Below are 25,054 nucleotides of genomic sequence, written 5' to 3'. Positions count from 1 at the left end.
TATCCATAAATACATGGAGATACCTCCCCACAACTCATCCACTCTCTGAAATTTATGTTCCTCTTGTTTTTAAAGGTTAAAAACCAGGCAGATTATTTTGCATTTACTTGAAGAATTAGATCAATACATATGTCTACTGGATAACTCAGATTTAAAAATTCAACTTTATATTCAAAAAGATGAAAATAATCTAGATTGTTACTCAGTTTTTCCCTCTAGGAAAATTGTTTTCATACTTGAACTATGAAAGTATTTGTGATTGTGATTGTTACTTGTTATTATTATTATTTTTTTGAAAGTATGGAATCCTCAACTTGGAATTACAAAGCCTTTAAGTTTCAATGGTGGTCTTGTGAGAGTTTAATCTTAGCTTATTTTTTTAAAAAAATATTTATTTACTTGAGAGGCAGAGTTACAGACAGAGAGAGGGAGAGACAGAGAGAGGGCTTCTGTCCACTGGATCATTCCTCAGATGGCCTCAATGGCTGGAGCTGGGCTGATCTAAAGCCAAGAGCCAGCAGCTTCTTACGGGTACCCCATGTGAGTGCTGGGGCCCAAACACTTGGGCCATCCTCCGCTGCTTTCCCAGACCATAGCAGAGAGCTAGATCGGAAGTGGAGCATCAGGGACTTGAACCAGTGCCCATATGGGATGCCAGTGCTACAGGCGGATGCTTAACCTACAATACCACAGTGCCAGCCCCTATCTTAGCTTATTTTTATTGGCTGTGAAGGAGCCACAGGGTGGCTTGGAGGAACTAAAATCTTCTTGTACTCATACAACATCTCTCATCCTACTTCTGCACCTTAGATGAGCACACAAGTACAAACTTGGAGTTGGCATCAAGAAAAATGTCCTAGTTCATGTATAATTTCTGTTCTTTCCCTCTTGCCTAAAACCTTTTTATTTATAAAGTTTGTGTTCCCACTGCATATTCATTTCTTGAGGGACTTCCCAGCTTGTCTGAGATCAGGGCCAACAGGAAACCTGTCCAGTCCTCCAGATGCTATGAATTATTTGGACATTCCTGATACTACATTATCACGAAACAAAGCCTCCTTTCCATGACTACACATAACTTAGAATGCAAATACAACTGGAAGCACTGTTATAATGATGGGTTTGTAGTCACAGCAACTGATAGTGATTGATATAGGATCTATTCTTAAAAATAAATTTGGATGTAAACAGCACTCTGGCCTCAGAATCAGCCCTTAAGGCATTTGGATCTGGCTAAAAAGCCCGTGAGAGTTTCTCAGGCATGGAAAGCCAAGGCACTGAGGCAAAAATTAACCTAAATCAAAGATTTCTGTGAGTGAGATCCTAGTGGAAAGAATGCCATCAAAGAAGTAGGTACCTTTCTCTGAAGGGAGGAGAGAACTTCCACTTTGACTATGGCCTTGTCTAAATAAGGTTGAAGTTTGTGAACTCAAGAGGCCTCCCTATCCTTGGCAGCTCATGACAAGAGCCTCGGGTGATTACAAACATCATAAATAAGAGTGTCAATTGTTAAATCAACAACAGGAGTCACTGTGCACTTACTCCCCATGTAGAATCTCTGTCCTTAATGTGTTGTACTATGCAAATTAATGGTAAAACTAGTCTTCAAACAGTACTTTATACTTTGTGTTCTGTGTGGGTGCAAACTATTGAAACCTTTATTTAGTATATACTAAGTTGATCTTCTGTATATAAAGATAATTAAAAATGAATATTAATGAAGAATGGGATGGGAGAGGGAGTAGGAGAAGGGATGGTTTGCGGGTGGGAGGGTGGTTATGGGGAGAAAAAAACACTATAATTCAAAAGTTGTACTTTTGAAATTTTTATTTATTAAATAAAAGCTTTCTAAAAAATAAATTTGGATGAAAGAAGGTGGTTGTTGGGGATGACAGATCACTGCATTCTTGAAACGGTGGGCTCAGCAATAGGGTATCCACACCTGAGGAATCCAAAATGATGTATTGGTATACAGAAAATATAGTAAAACTTTATTATTTTATCTTAATTTTTTGTTTGTTTCTGATGCACACAACAGAATAATACATGTATAATTTATAATGAAAGCACATAGATTTGGTGCAGCAGTGAAGCTGCCACTTGGGAAACCTGAATCTCTTATCTGAATGCCTGGTGTGGGTCCTGGCTCTTCTGCTTCCAATCCAGCTTCCTACTAATGCACATCCTGGGAGGCAGCAGTGGCTTAAGTACTTGGGTCCTTGCTATGAATGTGGACGATCCTGATGGGATTCCTAGCCCCTGGTTTCAGTCTGGCCTAGCCATGGCTGTTGCAGGCATTTGAGGTGTGAACCAGCAGATGAGAAATCTCTGTCTGCCTTCCTTTTTCTCTACCTCTCTGCCTTTCAAATAAAATGAACATAAATAAAGATAATATACCGATTGCATATTCTCTCTCTTTTTAAAAATTTTTTGACAGGCAGAGTGGACAGTGAGAGAGAGAGACAGAGACAGAGACAGAGACAGAGAGAAAGGTCTTCCTTTTTCAGTTGGTTCACCCCCCAATGGCCGCTTCGGCCAGCGCGCTGTGGCCCGTGCACCATGCTGATCCGAAGCCAGGAGCCAGGTGCTTCTCCTGGTCTCCCATGGGGTGCAGGGCCCAAGCACTTGGGCCATCCTCCACTGCACTCCCGGGCCACAGCAGAGAGCTGGACTGGAAGAGGAGCAACTGGGATAGAATCTGGTGCCCTAACCGGGACTAGAACCTGATGTGCTGGCACCACAGGCAGAGGATTAGCCTAGTGAGCCGCAGCTCTGGCCATGATTGCATATTCTCAAGGCATTTTGTTTAACTGATAGAGGTGTGTGATCTGAACATTTAGAAACCACTGCATATAAAGGGTGAATGTGGCTAGGGTTCTCATGATACAAGAGATGGTTACAGAGCAAGTGTCCCTAACCTCAGAATTCTAACTGGTTATGACTGGTTCCAGGTATTTGATCAATAGGGAGTTCACTAACTCTCATTCTGACGCCAGGACAGTCCGTTTTAAGATGTCAAGAAATTGCTCAATGTTAGGCTGTTGACCGAAGAAAGTAGATTTTAATCATGCTTATTTTTTGTTTTGTTTTTTCATTTTGTTTTCTCAAGGGTCCCATGTGAACAGAAAGTTTTGAGGGAGTTTAATGTTTGTGCAAGGTGACTGGCTGTGTAAAGAAGTCCAAAGTTTTTTTTTATCTGCAGAACAAATAAAGCCTGGGCAAAGGTAACTGAAATGAATGTCTCCCACCTTGTGCCTTTTGCCTGTCTAAGGGGATGTTTGTGCGATGGTTGCACAATGGAGAACCTGATCTATGCATGTCCAATGGAGAGGGGGTGCATCTAAGTCCTGCTGGTTAAGATGGACACTGACCTTTACTCTTCTTAGTTGGACAGGCAACTGGTGCACAAAAATCAGTGTGTGCAAAAAATCAACTAAAAAATGAAAAAAATATATTGTTGATGAGGTTTTGCTAAATATCCAGATACTGCTTGTCAGAGAGCTTCTGAGTGGCTGAATGAGAATATTTTCTGTTTCCCCAAAGATAGGTACAACACTGCCCTAAGTAAATACTAAAATACATGTCCTAGATCATGATTAATCTGGGTATTTGTTGTTACTCATGGTTAATGACAGCAAGGATAACTGGATAGCTCTATGACTAGTTCTTAGTAGTTACTGACAAAAATTCAGAAAATGTGAATTACTAGGTGGAGCCAGGTAGTCTTGTAGAAGATAACTTTCTATCACAAGTATTGATGGGAAAGTTGCATGTGACTGAATGGTTGGGTTAAGCACTCATTATTGGGAAAAACAGTAGAAATGTTTTGGGCATCACAGATCTTTACTAGTTAGATATGAACTTAACCATTCTCTTTATTTAATTTCTTTATTTTAAAATATTTATTTGAAATTCAGAGTTAGAGAGAAAGAGATATTCCATTTGCTGGTTCACTCCCCAAATATCTACCATGGCCAGGGCTAGGCAAGGCTGAAGTCAGGAACCAAAAACTCCTTCTGGGTCTCCCATGTGGGTGGTAGGGGTCCAAACACTTGGGCCATCCTCTGCTGCTTTTCCCAGACCATTAGCAGGGAACTGAATTGGAAGAGGAGCAGCCGAGACATGAAACAGTGCCCATGTGGGATGTCAGCATCGCAGGTGGCAGCTTTACCAACTATGCCACAATGCCAACCCCATTCTCTTTGACTCTTTGTTGTTGTTTTGGTTCTGTTGGAACTAAAGGTTGTTGAAGCCAGTTAGATGGGATTTTATATGGTATTGTTATGAAGTGTGATATGAATGAGCCAGCAATGAATCGTGGATAGAAACTAAATAGAGTGAATACTACTCAGCTGTAAAAAACAAAACAAAACCGAAATCCTGTCTTTCATAACAAAATGGATGCAACTGGAGACAATCATGCCTAGTGAAATAAGGCAGTTCCAAAAAGACAAATATCATATATTTTCCCTGATTTGTGGTAACTAATAAAAAATGCAATGTGTATGAGGGAAATTGACATTTTGAGATAGATTTTATATTTATTTTTAGCTCTTGTCTATACTCTTGAGTAACAGTGGTTTTTCTACTTATTACTTATAGAATTTTTTATTTAGAAGAGGGTTAAGTTTGTGATTATAAATTGAAAGTATGTCCTTATGGGGATGGCGCTGTGGTGTAACAGGTAAAGCTGTTACCTGCAGTGCCGGCATCCCATATGGGCGCCAGTTCAAGTCCTGCCTGCTCCACTTCCAATCCAGCTCTTTGCCAAGGCTTGGGAAAGCTGTAGAAGATGGCCCAAATATTTGGGCCCCTGCACCCACGTAGGAAACCCGGAAGAAGCTCCTGGCTCCTGGCTTCAGATCAGCTCAGCTCCGGCCGTTGCGGCCATCTAAGGAGTAAACCAGCAGATGGAAGACTCTCTCTCTCTCTGCCTCTGCCTCTCTATAACTCTGCCTTTCAAATAAATAAATAAATCACTTTTTAAAAAAAGTATGTCATTGTAAAACTTAAAAATAAGAAAAGAAGGGGGAGGGAGGGATGGAGTGTAGTATGGGAAGTATCATTATGTTCTTAAAACACATGAAATTTGTTCCCTTTATATAAATAAAAAAGTAAAAAAAAAAAGCAATAGTCTCTCATTTTAAAGTTATGTCCTAAAAAGTTTAATGTAAACTTTTTCAAAGGATGGTTATCATCAAGGAATAGTTCCTTGAGAAGATATTTAAGAAAAGATTTAGACAGTGAGAACAAAGAGGCCAGAGTGAGACCTTCAGCTAATCTTTGGATGCTTGAAAAACATCTTGATGGGACTGAGATTGGGAGGTGGAAATGCAGAGAGAATTGACTTTCCCCTTGTGAATATGGATGGATATGCACACAACAACCAAAAGCAGTTATGGTCCAGGTTATTTGAAGAACCATAACATTTATTGGTATACTTGTTCAAAGTTGAAAGGAAAAGCCCAATTTTTCCAGGATGGAACAAAGTCTGGTTTTTAAGCCCAAGCTCTGCTATGACCTATGGTTTGGAATTTCACTGACAACCAGCTACTCAAGTGGAAACATGTAGTTATTCTAAACATTTGTGTTAACATTTGGAATTACTGCTACAGGCTGTGAAACACAGGATCAGATTGTGAATGGGACTGGACTCTCTCAGTGCCTGGAGTGGGCAATTTTTATTTTTGAGTGTGTAAATTTGCACTTTTGCCTGGAAATAATGGCCCATGGAGAGTCCATCAAGCTCTAATGCTATCAGTTCATCATCTGGGGTTTGTAGCATTGTGTGTGTCAATCATCAAGCTCCTCTCCAAGAAAGGCCACAGAGAGAAAGTAAACCATGTAGATAGACAAGATAGAAGAGTTTGTAACGGGCGTCTTTGAACACTGTCGAGCCTTATTAATAAACACACTGGCTCTATGCCCAGAAACATGAAGGCTGAAGAAGAAACCAAAAGAATGAATAAGATGGAAGAGAAAAAGAGTGACAAAGACAGAGACAGATAGCGAGACAGGGCGATAGCACCCGTGCCGAGTGCGGCTGGCGGGCTGCAAGCACGGAGCGCCTGGTTTTCCAATCTGGCACTCAGTTTGATGAGTCTGTTTATTCAGCTCCAGTATCAGACGTTCCCTTTTCCTGCCCGAAGAAGTCCCCTTTGAAGAGCTGCTCTGCTGGGGAGTAGTTTCCCCTTGGACGGGCTACTCCTGTTTGCAGACCTAAAGGAAAAGAACTGGAAATGCCACAAGAATGTCCTTTCAAGCGGTGTTCCAGCGCCACGTGAGGGGAGGATGAAATAGCTGTAAAAGTTGTATTTCCTGGTTGAGCTATGTTTTTCCCCTCTCAAGTGAATTTTGCCCTGAACAAAGGTGTCACATGAATGTAATTGGGGTCAGATGTTCTTGGGTACCTCCAGATCTGTGTGGGCAGGTGGAGGCCGGGGGTGGGAGATCACTGAGTGGAGCGGCAGTATTTCAAGCTTCTGTGGGCCTGGAGAGAGAGAGAGAGAGAGAGCGAGAGAGAGAGAGAGAGAGAGAGCACAACTGTGAAAGCCAGAGACGATTCAATAGGCTCCACTTCCTACTCCTGCAAGTTTTTATCTGCAAAGGAATCAGTGATGGGGACTTATCAGAGGACAGCCCATCCTTTCAAAGCTGAGCAGCAGATGGAATGTTCTCTCGTGAATGGGGGTGACAAGTTCCTAATCAACTTGGATAATTGAGAGGTGGAAAATTTGTACGTTAGGGTTTAATGTTCATTTCTTAAATTACAGGGACACTTTTGACTTTTTTCAAAGAAGTTTTTCATCTGGCCCTCCTGTTAACCCCGTGAAGTGGCAAGAGAGGATGTCAGTCCCCTGAATCTTCCTCTTTGGAAAAGGATGTGGCCAAAGAAAGAGAGGTGGCTTCCCAGTTTGTTACTGGCAGAGGCAGAACGACAAACCCAGGCCTCTTGACTCTTGGACCAGGTGTCTTTTCTCTGTGTTCTTGGGACTGGTACAAAGTGACAGTGGGAGTTTCAGGAAAAAGAAAGGAAGGTGACATTCTCTGTCTCCTCCCAGGCACATAGAAGGTTACGTGACTTTGAAGCTACTGCTTTGCTGTGCCCAATGCTCTCACAGGGACTGGCCTTGGGGAGGAGTTTCAAAGGGAAACCTTCAGAGGGTGAGTCTTGTATTCTAGTCACTGTGGCTGCCCAAGCCTGTGGCTGGCTTGTTCAGTCTTTACCTGACCACATAAAGCAGGAGTTCTCTAGAATGAAAAGGGTTCTTTGTTCCATATCTGAGATGAACTCTTTGAGTACGAGATGCCGCTTCAGGGTGAGGCCCAACGTTCCAGGAGCAGGGATGGGATCTGCACTGTCTCCCTGATTTCGGAAGAGTGAGGTTCATGCATAAGGGCGCAGAGGGCACTAACACGTACTTCATCCAGAAGTAAGAGGGAACCGGGATTTCCTTCTGGGGAGTGTGGAGCTGCTCCTGGTTTCTGGGTTCAAGAGTAAAGAAAGAGAGGTGTTCGTTATGTGTTGCATTTCCTGCTTTGACACACAGAACCTCTTATAGCTGAGGTTTGTGTTCTCCAGGTGGAGCTGAAGTTGCTCAACATTTGAACCATATCTTGCAATTGTTTGTATCCCCCAGGCTTCCCAGAGCTTGAAATAGCTGGTCAACAAACAGAATCCATTTGCTGCCAGTCCCTTGTCCCAGGGTTCCTCAGCCTGTAGTTGTCTTTGAAAACTCTTCATGTCTTTAAACAATGCTAGACGTGCAAAGATGCGGCATGCTTTATGATTGAAAAGGTGTATTTTGTGAGTTTGTCTAATTTAATCCTAACTTAATGGGGCTTATTAAATCACAGGCGTGGGATGTGGGTGCCTTTCCACCCATTTTACAGAGGAGGAGTCAGAGGCTGGAGGGTCTTTGGGTCACACAGCCAGGTTGTGGCAGAGCCTGTTCTCATCCATGTCTCCTGACCACACCTCTGTCAGTCACAGTTGGTCTCCTGGGAGGGCTTGCTATCCGCGAAGCTGGAGGTATTCCTAGCCACAGTCAGGCCAGCTCTGTTAAGATTGCTTGTTTTCGGCCGGCGCCGCGGCTCACTAGGCTAATCCTCCGCCTAGCGGCGCCGGCACACCGGGTTCTAGTCCCGGTCGGGGCACCGGATTCTGTCCCGGTTGCCCCTCTTCCAGGCCAGCCCTCTGCTGTGGCCAGGGAGTGTAGTGGAGGATGGCCCAGGTGCTTGGGCCCTGCACCCCATGGGAGACCAGGAAAAGCACTGGCTCCTGGCTCCTGCCATCGGATCAGCGCGGTGCGCCGGCCGCAGCGCGCCGGCCGCGGCGGCCATTGGAGGGTGAACCAACGGCAAAAGGAAGACCTTTCTCTCTGTCTCTCTCTCTCACTGTCCACTCTGCCTGTCAAAAAAAAAAAAAAAAAAAAAAAGATTGCTTGTTTTCTCTGGGAATCACAGCTTAGAGTCAAAGAAGACCCCTGAGAAGTGAGAGTGGACATGTGGAATGCTCTGGAGCCAAGCAGCTTGCATCTCATTTAATTCAAATGCTCAAGGGAATGCTCCTCATGCTTTCACCAGCACTTGAGTGGTTGCCAGAGGGTTCTAAACAGTTCCTAGACGACTGCTTATTCTTTGATTAGTTGTGAGGTACAGACAGCCATCAGAAACTGGGACTTGTCAACTGGGAGAAAAGGTGGGCCTGAAACTTTCGCTGGTCCCCCATCCCCTTCCCCTTAGCTGGGAAAGGCCCTCTTCTTTAATCATGGGCTAACAGATGATTGATATGACTGTACCCTGATTAGAAAAGGTTTCATTTTACTTGTGCATGGTACATAGAATTAGTTAAGGGTTGCATAGGAAGAGAAGTGATGGACTATTGTTCACATTAAATTATAATGACAGCCTTCCTAACCACTGTGTATTTATTATGTAAGAAAAGAAAATGTCTGGTAAAATCCTGTATAGGTTAATAACACCTTCATAATATACTCCTTCTTTTCTATTGACTTGAATAGCCCTCCTACTGACTTTTAATGGATTATTAGAGTTAATTACATCAATTGCAATATAATTGATTCTTAAATACTATGTAGAAACCTCATACAATTATGGAAAAACAAAAGTTATCTAGACATCTCAAATCAAAAAAGATTTGGAATTCCTGCACATTTAATTTCTGATAATCACTAGTCAGTTTGGACATTAAGATTGCATGGTGTCTTGTTTTCTCTTTGCTAGGTTTTGACAGAATTGATAGTTTTACAACATTTAACTCAATACGCATGGAAATATAAGATTAAAGCTGTGAGTGCAATTTTTTTTTTCTAAAAAAAGATCACTTCATGGCTTAAAAGCTGAAATATGTTACCTGCCTAACATTGACAGAAACAAACTCAAGGGAAAATCAAAAGTGGATTTGATGTTGAGTTTTAGAAATCTCTTCTCCACAGGTGTAAAGATTCCTGTGGGTCTTAGGGTTTGTTACCTGAGGGTTTTCAAATATGACAAGGGGAAAAATTGCCTAAAGGGGCAAAAAATCCCTCCCTTTTTATTACTGAGACATGGGCTATGTGTTCTAATGTCAAAACCACTGGTTGAAAAGAGAAACATCATTAATATCTGGTATTTGATGTCATATAGATCAAAAGAAATCCCTGTAATAGAGTTGTTTGAATGCAACCTTTTCATTTTTAACTGATTTTAGGAACTAGTTTGTGGATATTGACAGTTATAAATGAATGTGAGTTTTCCAAAGGACCCTCTGCTTCACAGATATAGATTTCTAGATCATCCTAAAATGGCCAGCAGACACATGTGGAAAGGAGAGGCAGCTTGATGCAGTAAACAGTCGGTGGGATGGGAGTCTGCAGACCTGATGTTTTCTGTTACTGCTTAACTTGATGACTTAACCTGCCTGGGTCTTAATGTTCCCTTTGGTAGATTTAAAGAAAGAATCTCCAAGTTCCCTACCTCGTGTCTCCTGCCATTGAACTCTTAGAATGCTTATTGTGCATAGTAACTTATTTGACTCTAAATATAAGCTGCCTTGAACCATATGCATACACCCATATGACTTATATTCATATATATGTCTTATCTTAACTAGATTATAAGTTTCCAAAGATAGAGACCATGCCATATACGTCTCTGTATCCTTATAACACACACAGCAGTTTCTTAGAATAGACTAGGACACTGTTTGACCCAACCAAAAGGAAGCATTTCCATTTATCCTCTAACAGTCTTGGTATGATGGCATGGCCCAGGTGGCTCAGCAGGGAAAGCCATTGGTTGGGACGCTTGCATCCCATATTGGAGTGCCAGTTCACATTCTGACTGCTCTGTTTCTGATACAGCTCCCTGCTAATGTGCCTGGGAAGCAGAAGATGATAGCTCAAGTGCTTGAGTCCCTGCCACCCATGTGAGAGACTCAGATGGAGTTCCTGGCTCCTGACTTTGCCCTGGTCCAGCCCTGGCTGGACTTGGGGGAAAGAACCCATGGATGGAGCAGCTCTCTGTCTTCCTCTCTGACTCCTCCTTCTCTGTCACTCTGCCTTACAAATAAATGAATAAGCCGATGCCATGGCTCAATAGGCTAATCCTCTGCCTGCAGTGCTGGCACACCAGGTTCTTGTCGCGGTTGGGGAGCCGGATTCTGTCCCGGTTGCTCCTCTTCCAGTCCAGCTCTCTGCTGTGACCCGGGAAGGCAATGGAGGATGGCCCAAGTGCTTGGCCCCTGCACCTGCATGGGAGACCAGGAGAAGCTCCTGGCTCCTGGCTCCTGGCTTCGGATCAGCGCGGTGCGCCAGCCGCAGTGCGCCGGCCACAGTGGCCATTGGGGAGTGAACCAACGGCAAAGGAAGACCTTTCTCTCTGTCTCTCTCTCTCACTGTCCACTCTGCCTGTCAAAAAAACAAAACAAAACAAATAAATGAATAAATCTTTTTAAGAGCCTGGTTATGATATAACAAGAATAGTGACAATAAATCCCATTTATTATAATAGCTTAATTTTAAATAGAGTTGTAAAGTTTGTTATTGTATCTCATGAAACATTGAGCTTTAAATTGGAGGCATTTAAGATGTAAAATTTTATTCAGTTTTTCCATAAATTGAAAGGCAATCCCATTTCTGTTGGGATTTTTAATAGAACTTCAGCAGCCGACTCTAGTGTTTGTTTGGAAGGGAAGCACATGACAATAGCCATGAAAAACAAAAATTTAAATGACTGGAGACTTGCCCTAGTAGTTATGAAAACAATCTGCATGTCTTAAGTGATTTGGTACAGAAGGGTAGTGATAGGGGAATCAATTAACCAAAAAGATTAGAGTTCAGAAGCAGACCTAGAAATATAGGGGCATTTAACAGATAAGACAGAGGCATTTCAGCTCAGTGACTGAACAGTAGACCATTCGGGAAATGGTATTGGGACAACTGGCTTTCCATCTGCACTCATACTCTACACAAAAGTAAGTTCCAGATGGAATACAACTCCAAACATAAAAATCCAATCTATACACATATTAGGAGGAATTATGAATGCATCTTTTAAAAAAGAATCTTGGGTTAGTAGGTCTTTGTACATAATGTGCAAGGTCCAGAGGGTGTTAAAGAAAACCTGGCAGATTTGACCTCATTAAAAAATGTTTAAAAAGTCAAAAAAGGTGACAGTTTGGGACACAATATTTGATTTATACATTATAGAAAAGAAGGGCTACTCTCCAATAGTCAAAGAATGCTTAAAAGTTAATGAGAATAATATAATTCACTTTACAAATAGGCAAAGATATAAAACAGCAATATTCAGAAGAAATACAAATGGTTAGCAAACATTTGAAAAATATGCTCAATATCAATAGTTATAAAATAAATGTACAATAAAAGAACATGAGTTGCCATTTTCTACCTATTAGATTGGCAAAGAATTAAGGGAGTTGATTGGATATAAAAGTTAAAATGAATGAATGTATTATAAAGACAGTCAAAGGCACATGTCAGTAATGCATTGTTAGGTGAAAAAAGCAAATTGTGGGTCATTGTATATTATATTTTGTCATTCTTGTGATTTTTAAAAAAAAAGGTTTATTTATTTGAAAGGCAGAGTTACAGAGAGGTAGAGGCAAAGAGAGAGAGAGAGAGAGAGTCTTCCATCCTCTGGTTCACTCCCCAAATAACTGCAACAGCCAGAGCTGAGCTGATCCAAAGCAAGGAGCCAAGAGCTTCTTCCAGGTCTCCCATGTGGGTGCAGGGGCCCAAGGACTTGGGCCATCTTCTACTGCTTTCCCAGGCCATTGCAGAGAGCTGGATCAGAAGTGGAGCAGCAGGGACTCGAACTGGTGCCCACATGGGATGCTGGCACAGCAGACAGCAGCTTTACCAGCTATGCTACAGTGCCGGCCCTAATTCTTGTGATTTTTAAAAGCATATGTATATAAAATATAGATTAAAGTTTTAAAAAATATTTGGGAGGGAGAGAGAGAGAGAAAGAGAGAGAGACACACACTCCAGAGAGAAAGCTGCTATCTGCTGGCTTACTCCATGAATGTCCAATTGCTGAAGGCAGGAACTGGGGACTCAATCTAGGTCTCCTACATAGATGACAGGAACCCAATCACTTGAGCCATCACTGCTGTCTCCAAGGGTCTGCATTAGCAGGAAGCTGGAGTCAGGAAAGAAGCCAGGTATCGATCTCAAACTCCGATATGGGATACAGGCATCTTAACCGCTAGGCCAAACCCTGCCCCTAAAATATAATTTTTAAAAATTTTATTTACTTATTTGCAAGGTAGAGTTACAGACAGTGAGAGGGAGAGGCAGAGTGAAAGGTTTTCCATTTGCTGGTTCATTCCTCAAATGGCCACAATGGCCAAAGCTGTGCAGCTCTGAAGCCAGGAGCCAGGTCTCCCATGTGGGTGCAGGGGCCTAAGGGCTTAGACCATCTTCCACTGCTTTCCCAGGCCATAGCAGAGAGCTGGATTGGAAGAGGAGCAGCCGGGACTAGAACCGGCACCCATATGGGATGCTGGTGCCACAGGCAGAGGCTTAACCTACTGTGCCACAGTGCCAGCCCCCCTAAAATATAATTTTAATAATCATATATGTCATTATTATTATGTGGTTATCCCTAGTGATGATGTTAAGATAGGCCTAAATATACATCTTCGTTCTTTGGATTATTTCTCAGCTAGAAAACATTCCTTTATTATACTTGATTTAACACTCATCAAGCTGAGTAACTAATCTTTAGGTGGGAGTTGCAAGTTGGTCAGGGCATTCAATTGAATCACATATTACATGAATACATCTTAGTATTTTATGGACTCTCAATGAGTTCTTACCAAATTCTTCCATTAATCTTGTTGCATTGTGTGAATTAAATATGACTGTGGACCTATACTATGGCTTCTATCAGATCTAACCAGGACCCCTTTAATCTTCAGGTTCCCAAGATTTATGCAAGGCCTGTGATCGATCTGCCTCTTCTGTCTCTATAATTATTCCATATGACATTGAAGGGCATGCCCCACTGTGCCCCATCAACAACCTGAGTGTTAAATAAATCATAACATCCTGGACTCCAGGCCATCAGCAGGATTACACAAGTCAATGTAAATAAAGTCTTGTGATTAGTTTGAATTGACTTCCAAGTTGTTTGTTAGCAAGGAGTTAACAAGTTCAGACCTTTGGTCATATGGGTCTTTAAGGAAAGCTTTTTTCCCCATTCCAATGACTTCCTGTTCATGGGAAAATGAGAGGAAATGAAACTCCAACAGGAGGATGGGCCCACCCTTTTCCAGTCGTGTGGCTAATTTGTCAGGTGTAATATTGGCACCTGGTGGCTTGTGTTGGCTTTCTGCCCACCCTTGCTGGGGAAGTATCCGAATACTTGTAATAGGCAGTAGAAGACTTCAAAGCTATCTGTAAGACAAAAGGATATTGTCATTAAATAACTTAATGGTGAATACTCCCAATCATTTGGTGATGCCAAGATAAAAGGAAAATTTTAAAAACACATTATCTGGAGTTTTTTCTGATGTATCATATGACCTGTTAAAACAAAGCAGTATAGTTGATCTAGTAATAACAAATATTCAAGTAATAACAAATAACTAATTGACTGAATGTTTAGTTTTCTTGTTTTTGCAAAACTAGCTAAGGTATCAATAATTTATAAGGAGATTATGAGTCATTTCTTTGAAGATACACTTCCCCTAGTTCAAATTCACCTTTAAATGGGTACTCTCTTTGTGTCTACTAATTGAACTGTTCTCTTTGAATCAAAAGGGAAAACTACAACAAAATTGAGTGGATCTGATAAAAGAAAAAGGATGATATGGGTTTTCAGAATTCATTAGGAATTTTGGATGGGCACAGCTGGTTCAGTTCCATACCTCTCAGTTTTCAGCTAGAAATAATTACTGCCTTTTGAACAATGGTGAAGTTAATTGTCCAGCAATTCAAGGTAAATCTGTCCATGAATGGAGATTAACCAAACTATAATCAGTGGTCATTAAGCCATAATAAATTCTTCTTAACAATAGAACTTCTTTTAGGTTTTATAATTAATGTACGCTGTATTGGCTTCGTGTGCCTAGAGCTCTCATGGCAGAGTCAGCATTCATAGATATGGAAAACAAGGGTGAGCAATGTCCCTAAAGCAGACATTCATGGTGTCATCACTTGCAAGCCTCAATCAGTTGATTATTTCTATCAAATGATCAAGTATTTATTGAATTTGCATTGGCCTAACACTGGATTAGAAAGATTTAATAAATAACTAACTGACATTTTCTGAGTATCTGTTCCATTGAAGGTTATATAATTCCATTTGCTCTGGTGAACACTAGGTAACTTCTATAGGGCCCCTCAGCTCCATGAGTTCATGGCAAAGTGAAACAAGCTTTCAGAGACCCTACAGTCTTGTCTAATCTACCTGGCTAGCAAGTTTAAACACAAAAATAATTTTAAAAAATACATTGTGTGATAGAAACTGTTAATAAGAGTTGAGAAAAGGGGAGATCAGTATTGATTGGGATAACTTTTGAGAAAGAGATCAGTTAGTTGAATGTTAAGAATAAATAGCAGAACCAGCACCGTGGTGCAGTGGATTAAAGCCCTGGTCTGCAGTGCTGGCATCCAATATGGGCACCAGTTTGCATCCTAGCTGATCCGACTCTGTCATGGCCTTGGAAAGCAGTAGAAGACAGCCCAAGTCCTTGTCAAAGACAGGGGAGAAGCTCCTGGATTCTGATCGGCCCAGCTCCAGCCATTGCAGCCATTTGGGGTGAATCAGCAGGTGGAAGACCTTTCTTTCTCTCTGCCTCTGCCTCTCTGTAACTCTGCCTTTCAAATAAATACATAGATCTTTAACAAATAAATAAATAAATAAATAAATAAAATAAAATAAAAATTAAAAGATTAAATAGCATTGAGATAACAAAAAAAAAAAAAAAGGAAACGGGGACTTCTCAGGGGATGGGAACTGGGTATGAATGTTGAATGAGATAGAGTTTTTGGGAAAGATCCTGAGGTATACAGGACTGGTTACATTTTTCTGTATGTAAGGAAATAAGGTGAATGGATCAGATGGTAGAATCCAAGAAAGGCAAACACAACACAGAAATTTAGATTCTCGAAGGGTGGGGGCAGGGTCATATACTTTAAATAGCAACTTTGGAAGATTTTTCTGGCAGTATGACTACAACAGGGAGAGGCTGTGGCTGGGGCAGTGGTGGGTAGGTATTTGTTAGAGACTCTTGGAGGAAACAGTTTAAAACACAACCATAAGTTGTAATGGTGGAAATGGAGAGAGAGAGAGAGAGAGAGAGAGAGAGAGAGAGAGAGAGAAGTTGGAGACATTTAGAAGGAAGGAAGGAAGGATGGAGTTGGGTGGCATTGGGTATAGGAGTTGGGGAGGAAAAATAAGTCAAAGATAATTCTAAGATTTCTTTACTAGAAGGCTAAAGGGTTGATAATACCCTTGCTCTCTTGATGAAGGTAAATGATGAATTCTGCTTTTTAAAAAAAAAAAAAAAAGATTTATTTATTTATTTGAAAGGCTGAGTTAGACAGAGTCTACCATCTGCTGGTTCACTCCCAAAATGCAAATGGCCGTAATGGCCAGAGCTGGGCTGATCTGAACCTAGGAATCAGGAGTTTCTTCCCATTCTCCCACATGAATGCAGGGACCCAAGCACTTGGGCCATCTTCCACTGCTTTCCCAGGCCATAGCAGAGAGCTGGATTGGAAGCTGAGTAGCCAGGACCAGAACCGGATCCCATATGGGAAGCTGGCGCCTCAGGTGGAGGATTAACCTATTACACCACAGCGCCAGCCTTGAGTTCTGCTTTTAGATGGGTTAAATCTGGGATCAACTGGGATTTCTGAGTGGAACTATATTATTGGTAGTGGCAAGCGTAGAACTAGAGTAGCCAAAAGGCTAGGAGAGGACACGAGTAGTTGAGGATTAATAATTACTCGCTGTCAGTACATACAAATTCCACAGGTAATTTCCGAGGCTGCTGTCACCTTATCCCATACCGCCCTTCGAATTCATCTCCAGCTACCTCACAGTCTGTCCATCTCATCTGGTTGAGTCAGTATGAAGACTACACTATTTTTTTGTGTGATTTGATTTTTGCTCTTTTTCTCTCCTGGAACTCTTTCCCTAAATCTCTTGTTCTTAACCTCTCCCTTCACTTGGGCACCAGCTCGAGTGCTGATCATATGATGAAAATGTTGCCCTGGATCCGTGCTCCACACTTGGGTCTCTTTTCTAACTCCAGCAGCACTTACAGGTTGCGCGGTTTGTAGAAGCACTCAATCCTACACACGTCTGTGTTGTTTAATCAGGTCAAACATAAATGCCTACCTTGTTTTGTCAGTAAGACTATAAATGCCTTGAGGGTAAGGATCAATGTTCCTCTGGCATCAGGAGTGACAGTTGACTGCTAAGAACAGAGGCTTCTAAACAGTGGCTGGAAGAATGAGGGGTTTTATTTTTCTCATATTTGGAGAAGTACAGAGGCAGGTAATCCAGAGCTGATTCAGCGATCTTGGTGAGAACAGAGAGCTAGCCTTTCTCTGCCTTTTTCCCTTGGTCTTTTTCCTTAGCTTTCCTTAACATGAATCACAAGCCAGTTGATCCCTTCAAGCCTAGCATCTGTGTTCCTGAGACAGAAGTGGAAAAGCAAGGGACAAGCTAGGCCTGAACCGAGGAAGGCTGCCTTGCGTGTGGGAACTCCATCCCACAGCCTCTGCTTACATTGAGTGGGTCAGTGGTTACAGCCACTCCTACTTGCCAGGAATGCTGCAGGTAGTGTTTGTCAGTTGGACATATTATTCTCCCCAATAAAATGTTTGTCATTTTATCAAAGAGGGGGGATCCTTATTGGTAATGGCTTGGCAACTAGTCACCTATTCTCTCTCTCTGTACCTCTATGAATATATAGTCACACATGCATATAGACATATGTAAAATTTTGTTCAAATACTTAAGTATTATTATATGTATGTATGCATATTATAAGCATACCATGCATATAGACAAGATTGTGATAAACTTGTATCTCTGTATTTCTACCTCTGTTTGAAAGAGAACATATATGTGCATTTTACATATATGTGCTCACATCTATATGTGTATATAGAGAGGTTATGCCATATCTAAGAACATGTGTCTTACATACTCATGAGCAAGACATTACTAAGACTGAGCAAAATCAAATAAAGATTACAACAAAAATAATCTAATATATTAAATACTGTGTTAATTACCCTGCCCTTGGTTAGTCATAAATGGAGGTATTTTCACATAAACAACTATTGCCACCATGTAAACAGAATTAAAGCGAGTGTTTGCTTTATTGTTACCAGGTTTTTGATAGTTTTCTAGTGTCTGGCATCACTGATGATAGGAATCTCTGAAAGCAGTCATATCCTCATATCTCTTACAAGTTAAAGGTTCTGAATTAGTGATTCAAGGTTTAGTTTCTGCACTTTTAAGTTTTCCCTTTGCTTTCTTGACCTCAATGATTTAACCAGTGGTCTTCAAACTGTGTTGGGGGCAGATTTTTGAATCTTAGAATAATTATGAGCATATATGAAAAGATCACGGAGTAAAACCAGAACAAAGATGTTCAAATGTGTGATAATTCCACTCACTCATGGGCGTTCTAGCAGGCTCACAAAGCCTGTAGAAGTATCCCTAAATATTGGGCCTTTCACTTTGTCACTGTGACTGGGCTTCCTTAGTTACCCCCAAGAAAGTGACTTGATCTGTTAATGAGCAGAGCTGTGATTAGGAACCAGGTCAGTCACTTAACTCCAGGCTCAAAGCTCTTTCTACATCACTCACAACAACAACGATGATGTTGGCAACTTACATTTGTCTGGAACTGAAGAGAGCACCTTATCAAGAGTCAGAGGAGATGTCATTGACTGTTTTTGGATAAGGAAACATTCCACAGAAATCATGGCATATCATGGAAGAGCAGCAGTTAGGACGTTATCTGGTCCTGTGTGGTCACTGGAAGAATTCCCACCCCCACAGACTTCACACACAATCCATTGGTGGCTGTTAACCAGTTCAGCACATCAGAATGCCCCAATCAGAATCCCTTGGGTTAATTTTTGGGATAAGGTGACATTTGCTGCAGGGCCATTTCCTTGCCACTCTTCCTATTATTTAGTCTTAGCCAATGTAATTATGTCTTGGTAGTGAAACAACCAAATCAGTAAGAAAAAGAAAAATTTACTGGATCCTCTTGCTACACATCATTGCCTTCAATATGGCACTTGAGCTTCTAATTTTCTAAGACAATATTATCACGTAGGGTTTCGGCACATCTTAATTTGCTGCCTGATGGAGTGTGTGGCAGGCAATTTTGCACCAGGACCAAATGTGATATAATTGCATAGGCATTACAAGGTGGATAGGTAGAGGATCTATTGCATAGCTATTAAAAGGTTACCAGTGCTTGGGATAATAAAAATTATAGCATGAATCGATGGCAGTGAAATAGTTAAAGACGATCACCATTATTTGGAAACTCCTTGTTTGTTTTCTTTTGAAACCTTAAAGTTATCCAAATGGAGTGTTAATTTAAAAAAAAAAGAAATGTTTTCTTGGGAGAAGACAATATTTTGAAATGTTTTTAATTCATGAGAGCCCATTTCCTTCAGTCTCCCATTGCTGCATGAGGTTGAACAAATGTTAGCTGAAACTAATTAATTAAGTTTGCAGAAAGTAGCAGCAGGGGATTGGAAACTTGAAGTGCAAGTGAGCATTTTGACTGGAAACATGTTGCCTGCTTGAGAGACTATATCTGGATTGAGTGATTGCCGAGTTATCCACAGAAATGCAGAATCTCTGGGAAAATCAGGCTTGGCAGGGAGAAAAATAACATCTCTGGCTGGCAAATCTCGTCACTTATTTCCTGGGTTCATCTCATGTGTTTTGCTTGGTTCTGGCTGCACACTATTATTATGCTATTCTTTTTATGTGTGAAAGGGACACCATAGACTTGTCCTCAGAAGGAAAGGGGCTAATATACAAATATGAATAAAATGCACTTTTTCTGGGCCACATTCTTTATCTATGCCATTTCTCCCCTATGATGTAGATACAATACTCTCATTTAAAAAATAGGGAAACAAGATTCAGAGAATTTAGGATCTCCCTCAGGATCAGTTGTAGGCGCAATGGAATTGGGATTTGACTGGTCTGATGTGGGAGTTTTTAGCTATGCCAGGATGCTTTCCCATGGCATAGGGTAGGAAAAAGACTGCAGGAAGCGCTGGTAGCCTCTCGCCTTGTTTCTCTTGTGCCTGGGGTAAGGATAGTCAAGGCAAAGGCCTGGGGCCATGGGATACAGAAAGATGTGATCCTCAGATTTATAGGTGAACAGTGGATCATACTTTGAGAAACACATGGTTGGAGAGATTGCCAAACAAAATTCCCTGAATTAGGGCCCTTGTATCCTTCCAATTTTGTTAAGTTAGTCATACTCCTCTGGGGGAATTTGAATGCAAACATAATATCAAAAAAGATGGGCCAGTGTTTTGGTGCAGCAGCTTAAGCTGGGCTCTCACTGCTGGCATTCCATATCAGAATGCTGGTTCAAGTCCAGGCTGCTCCATTTCCAATCCAGCTCCTTGCTAACATGCCTGGGAAAGCAGCAGAAGATGGCCCAATTACCTGGACTCCTGCCACCCACCTGGTTGGGGTTCCTGCCTCATGGTTTCAGCCTGGTCCAGACCTAGCTGAGATCTAGCTGTTGTGGCTATTTGGGGAGTGAACCAGTGGTGGAAAGTCTTGCTCTCTCTCCTCTCCTCTTTCCCTCCTTCCTCTCTCTATCTTTTGCTCTGCCTTTCAAATAAATAAATAAATCTCTTTTTAAAAAGGGAAATTCATGGCAGAAATTGAAGCTGACAAGTCCTGACACAGGAAGAGGAGCTCGGATAGGCATACTGGACTCAGAGATGTGAGCTTTTGAGTAGGACAACCATGACTAATCAGAGAAAGCTTTTTCTAGAGAAAGGAGACTTAGAGAGAAGCAAGCACATTGCAGCTGAGACGAGCTGTCCTTAGGGCTGTGCTGTCACCAAGGTCTTTGTGTTCCAGTCATGATGCAAGGCTTGTTGATCTTGCCACTCTAAGCCAACCACTTCAGTTTCATCATTTTGCTCTTTGCACTGCCAACACTGAAGATTATTACTATATAGATTAGAGATTTATGAGAGAAAGTTGTAAGATGTGCAACAGACCAATTCATAATTGACACTGAATAGGCCAATAGAGAGTTAAAAGATCTAGATTTCCTGGGGAAGAATTGCATAGCATTTTTGTAGACATTCAAGGACACTTGGTGGAGATCATCATTTATTGAGTTTATATTGGATATTACTGGTAAAACAAATGCCAAATAAAATTACAATTTAAAACTGTACATGATAAAATACATTAGTGGCTAAAATGCTTCTGAAGAATGACTAAGTATAGATGTGCAAAATTTGAATGGGGAAAATTCAACCTGGCCACAAAGAAAAGCTCACAATGACAGAAGTTATGAATGATGAAAATTCATATTGTGAGAAATGCTGTTTAATAAATTAAATCTTTGGCTGTAAATTTACGTGGAAAAATTTAGCCGGATGAGAATTTTGTCAGTCAAGAAACAATGAAGTAGAAAATCCCTGGGAAAATTTTGACTATTCTATATAAAAATTATTTATGGAATTAACTTATAAAAATCTAATCTGTTTTTTATTAGTAGATTGTGACAGGTCTGCTATAGTAGCTGGAAAAATGGAATAATTTATAAAAAACATATTTTTAAAAACATTGAAAAAGAGAAAGCAAATAGCATAAGATGCAAATTCCAGAGGAAACTTCCCTTCCCAGGTACCCTGAAATCCATCCAGTTTCTTTGCTGGGGGTGATTGTAAGTATGGTCAAAGACTGAGGACCAGTCAGGGTTGTCCTAGGAAGAGCAACACTACCTAAGGAAGGAGAGACCTTCTGAGGAAGTTGAGAAGCCAGGGTCTAGAGCTCCTCGTGCCTTAATCAGTTTTTGCAAAGGACATTTGCTAAGTTTTGGAGCCAGGAGGAAGCTGCTAAGAGACTGGGAGACAGTGCTGGAAAAGCAGCATGGGGTGGCTCACTGTGTCAAAGTCCTTGGAAAACCTGCAAGATGGCAGTGCCTACGGCACACACACACTGTCACTGAGGTACTTGAAACCAGAGGTGGTCTAAGCTAACTGAAGCTGCAGCCTAGCCCCAAGCTGGTGCAATTTCTGATTCGGCTGAGGTGATTAGCTTGTCCCTGTCCTATCTGCTTTTCAGAGGAAAGCACAAACCCATTCGGGGAAATGACACAGATTTCAGCTTCTAAGATTCTTTTACATATAATGTCTACCATACAATTTCATGAGACATGTGAAGAAGCAGAGAAACACGACTAAAAAATCAAGAAAGGAAACAACCAATAGAAGCAAATCCATGGATGATCCAGTTGTTGTAGTTGGCTCAAAGGCTATAAAATAACTACTATATGGGAAGGCATTTAGCCCAGTAGTGAAGACTCTGGTGAAGACATCTGTGTCTCGTGTCAAACTACCTGGGTTTGATACTCTGCCCTGGTTGCTGACTCCAGACTAGTGATGGCTTAAATAAGTGGATTCCTGCCACCTATATGGGAGACCTGAATTGAATTTACAGTTCCTGGCTTTGGCTCATCCCAGATCTGGCTATTGTGGGCATTTAGGGAGTTAACCAGTAGATGGAATCTATCTATCTATCTATCTATCTATCTATCATATATCTATGTCTCTCCCCGCCATCTATCAATAATTTTTTACAGAGTGACATTAAAAAGTAAATAAAATAATCAACATAAATGTTAAATAAAATAGAAGGAAAGATATATGAAAGAGATGAAAATATGAAAGTCAACTAAGCATTTGAATCTGTAAAAGAACCAATCAAACATTATATAACCTAGAATATTATATGTGATATTAAGCATACAGTATAAAGATTTAACATGAGGTTTGGTTGTATATTGCAGAAGATTGGGTTAATAAACTCAAAGATGAGCTCAAAGAAAATAGTCAAATGGAATTAGAAAGCAAACGAAAATTTAAAGGACCGAACAGAAAAAAAAGAGTTAGAGGGGACATAGTAAATGTTCTAATGTATGTATAATACATAGTAAATGTTCTAATGTATGTATAATTGGAATCCCCAAAAAGCAGGAGAAAGACAAGGAAGAGGCCCCAGTATTTGAAGAGGTAAATTGTCAACCACTTTCCAGAAAACACAGGAAAGAAATCAAGGATCTGCAAACACTGGCTCAGCTTGGTAAATCTGCTAAAAACCAAAGATATGCCAAATCAACAGAATTTGTTCTGGAAAAAAGTTTTCACAATGAGAAATTATTGATGTTGCTATTACCCCGAAATATTTTAAAATCATAAATACAACGTTAGCATGTTCAAGGTCACATCAGTCCCGTCTTTAAAGCAAGCATTTTCAGATTTCAACCTGCTCCATCTTCATATCACTTTCCCCTCTCTGGGTGTCAAATCTCTTCTATGTTTCCTTTATAAGGAAACTTGTGACTGCCTTTAGAGCCCACCTAAATAATTCAGGACAAACTCTGAATCTCAAGCTCCTCTGCAAAATTCACTGCTGTCATTCAAGGCACCATTTATAGGTTCCTGGCATTAGGACCTGAGGGAAGCACGCTACACTGGCTTGCATTACACGCACCAGAGCAGCTTGTAAGATGCAATTCCACCCCCAACCAGTTAAATCACAACCTTTGGGTGAGGACTGGGCTTGGGTATTTTATAAAAGCTTGCAACATGACTCTAAGGCATATTCAGGGCTGAGAACTGGGCTAGGGCACAGTTGTAGTGGCAGGCAGGGCATTGTCACTGGAGACTTCTGCTGCCCTATTGGATGTCAGTGATGTCTGAATGAAGGCCTCACGGAATGAACCACTTGGAACTGTTTTGTGATCTGCCTCCTTTGGAGTTCTTGGCTCCATCTCTTTCAGTCCATTCTCCTTTTCCCCAAAAAGCTGACACTGAAGTCCTGGATATGTGATGCCTGAGTCACTCAAATTCTGGACAATGTATTGTGCTACCAAGTTAATGGAGACCAAATTTAGCTAGGCTCACGCAAATACAGGGATACTTCAAAAGGTTTATGGAAAATAGAATTAAAAAATAAGTTTACAGGGCTTGCACCGTGGCTCACTTGGTTAATCCTCCTTCTATGGCACTGGCATCCCATATGGGTGCCGGTTCTAGTCCCAGTTGCTCTTCTTCCAGTCCAGCTCTCTGCTGTGGCCCAGGAGGGCAGTGGAGGATGGCCCAAGTGCTTGGGCCCCTGTACCTGCATGGGAGACCAGGAGGAATCACCTGGCTCCTGGCTTTGGATCGGCACAGCTCCAGCCATAGCGGCCATTTGGGGGGTGAACCAGCAGAAGGAAGACCTTTCTCTCTCTCTCTCTGTCTATAACTCTACCTGTCAAATAAATTTTTTTAAAAAAGTAAGTTTACTTTGCTGCAATTTTTTAAAATCTACAACTGTGTGTCTCCAAAAACCCATGAGAAATGTGTATTGTGAATATGCTATGCAAAGATCTGAAAAATTTTTGCCCCAAAGTAAATTTATCTTAATTCAAATTTTCCATGAATTCTTAGAAGTGTCCTCATAGAGATAGACTGCTCTGGAATTGTAAGTGAAAGCCCACAGACTCTGATCTAAGGTATATTTGTATAAAAATTAACTTCCATCTGAACTAGAAACTAACCACATAGGCAGAGCCAGAATTAAGAGAACCTGCCTGAACCCCAGATGCTCCAGTATGTACTACTTATTTAAACCGTAGAAAAAGACATGTTCTGTCTCATTGTTCTTATGTATCTATGAAAATATTGAGTTTTTTCAATGACTGTATTTGGAGGAAAATAGGAATTTAGTCTATCAAGATCCCTATGGTTATCAGCAGCTTTGGCCCCAAGACAAATCCAGTTTCACAACCAGGGAAACTTACCATTTGGGAACTTGGAGAATGATCATCTAATTTATTGTGGGTTTCATCATCTGAAAAGAGCCAATTCAGGGAATTTCTATAAAACCTCAGTAGCTATTTGCTAGCAGATCAACACTTTTAAATGCCAGTTTGAGGGAAATTCCCAAACCCCACTCACCTCATTGGCCATCAAGGATTAATTTGAGGGCAGACATCTTTGTTTTTGTAAATCATTAAATTATCTCTGGGGAGCTGAAGATGCAAATACCTCACTTTGTAGGCCGTGGTCTTTTCATGGTCACATCTACTAATAGGCTCCATCCATGAGGGAATACCTGTAACACCTGGAAAGTGTGGGTTGCATTTTTAAGTACTCGGAGCACTTAACAGGAAATTCTTTGCAGGTGGGTCCAAGGTCTATGTTGCATTATCCTTCTGACTCTGCGTAACATCATCCCTAGTGTGGTGCCGTATTGTTTGAAACTCCTTGCTGCTGTCAAT

General features: G+C 41.1%; 2 long non-coding RNA genes across 10 annotated transcripts in view; one reads left to right on the top strand and one right to left on the bottom strand.

The window, feature by feature from the left end:
• Positions 1 to 25,054, top strand: part of LOC103350974 (uncharacterized) — a 183,647-nt gene that overhangs the window by 29,924 nt on the left and 128,669 nt on the right. The window contains exon 1 of one of the 9 annotated variants that reach the window (XR_007909622.2): positions 24,842 to 24,957. The exons of 7 other annotated variants lie outside the window; for them this stretch is intronic. This is a non-coding gene — a long non-coding RNA (uncharacterized lncRNA). Of the gene's footprint in view, positions 1 to 24,841; positions 24,958 to 25,054 lie in introns of those variants that run through there. One more of the 9 variants, XR_007909623.2, reaches the window with a different exon arrangement.
• LOC108178208 (uncharacterized) lies at positions 12,771 to 24,867 on the bottom strand. The gene is made up of 3 exons (XR_001794906.3): positions 24,732 to 24,867; positions 24,575 to 24,624; positions 12,771 to 13,925 (listed from the first exon to the last, which is right to left on the bottom strand). It is a non-coding gene; the product is annotated as an uncharacterized lncRNA (long non-coding RNA).

Source organism: Oryctolagus cuniculus, chromosome 13, assembly GCF_964237555.1.
Source record: "Oryctolagus cuniculus chromosome 13, mOryCun1.1, whole genome shotgun sequence".
NCBI lineage: Eukaryota > Metazoa > Chordata > Mammalia > Lagomorpha > Leporidae > Oryctolagus > Oryctolagus cuniculus.
The sequence above is the reverse complement of the archived record's forward strand: the minus strand, read 5'-3'. Positions and strand labels throughout refer to the sequence as shown.